This window comes from Schistocerca serialis, chromosome 2 (genome assembly GCF_023864345.2).
Source record: "Schistocerca serialis cubense isolate TAMUIC-IGC-003099 chromosome 2, iqSchSeri2.2, whole genome shotgun sequence".
In the NCBI taxonomy this organism is placed as follows: Eukaryota; Metazoa; Arthropoda; class Insecta; order Orthoptera; family Acrididae; genus Schistocerca; species Schistocerca serialis.
The window spans coordinates 628,328,416-628,329,619 of record NC_064639.1 but is presented as its reverse complement, the minus strand read 5'-3'; the positions used below and the strand labels follow the sequence as shown (position 1 = coordinate 628,329,619).

Sequence of the window (1,204 nt, the reverse complement as noted above, 5' to 3'; positions counted from 1 at the left end):
TTGACCATCCTGGCTATGGCGTGAAATCATCATCTCGGTCCTACACCTGTCATTTTATGACATCAGCGGAGACTCCTCGCTGAAATTCCATCTGGCTGCTACGGTTTTACCTGCTTTCCTATGCGTCACTTGTTGCCAGGGAAGGTGTCGGAATGTTACTAGACCGAACCGAGTACGTTATATCAGAGTGTAATAGTGTCTACCTTGTGATAATTTCGTACACGCTTTTTGTATTAGCATAGATCCTTACAGGCATGTTCTCTTATGTAGACATACACTTCATAAGCAACTGATGACGGGTCGTGTATCCCAATATTGGCTTGCACCCAGTATATAATATCCCCTATGTTTGAGACATTTCAATTGACTGAAATTACAAAGAACTCCAGACCATTATCTGCTGACAGGCGTTGGTAAATATCAAGGGGGTAAGTTGAAAATGTGTGCCCCAACCGGCTCTCGAACCCGAAATCCTCTGCTTTCATGGAAAACGCTCTATCCGACTGAGCCATGAGGATACAGGTAGTGCGACTGCAGGGTCTTATCTCTGGCATGCTCCCAGTGAGACCCACACTTCCAACTTACTGTCCGCTCTCTACAATATTAGTGCCCCAGCCCACTATACTCATTACTCGCGGCAGTCAATCTACCGATTCCCGTAAGAGTTTGAACAATGTGAGTGCATCCGCACTGAAGAAGATCATTGGCCAGTAAGCCTTACCCGTATGAAGCTGGTATCTGTATATGTCCGAAAGAACTGATCCCATTGGCGTGTGAACAGTAAGCTGCTTTGTGTCCTCGATGGCTCAATTGGATAGAGCGTCTGCCACGTAAGTAGGAGATCCTGGGTTCGAGTCCCTGTCGGGACACACATTTTCAGCTGTCCCTGTTGATATTTATCAACGCCTGTAGGGAGCTAATGGTCTGGATTTCATTGTAATTTCATTCTTCGGGAGCTGCAAGATCAACAATTGCATCAATTCGTTCGGACATGTCCGAAAGAACAGATACCATCTTTATATCTTCCTTAGACATTTTAAAACTCAAAATTCTGGGTATAAAAGCGTCCACTGAAATGCATTTCATAAAACTACTATTCCCACAGTTGACCTCGTTGGTAGGTTGACGTGGGAAGTTACGAACTCTAGTGCAGATTAAGGAATGAGAGTAAATCGACGAAAGTAATGAGAAGTAACAGAAACAA

The 1,204-nt window shown here is 44.4% G+C and overlaps 1 non-coding gene across 1 annotated transcript; it reads left to right on the top strand.

Annotated features, from left to right (window-relative positions):
• Positions 1-794: 794 nt before the first annotated feature.
• On the top strand, positions 795-869 carry Trnat-cgu (transfer RNA threonine (anticodon CGU)). The gene has a single exon. It is a non-coding gene; the product is annotated as a tRNA-Thr (tRNA).
• Positions 870-1,204: the final 335 nt, after the last annotated feature.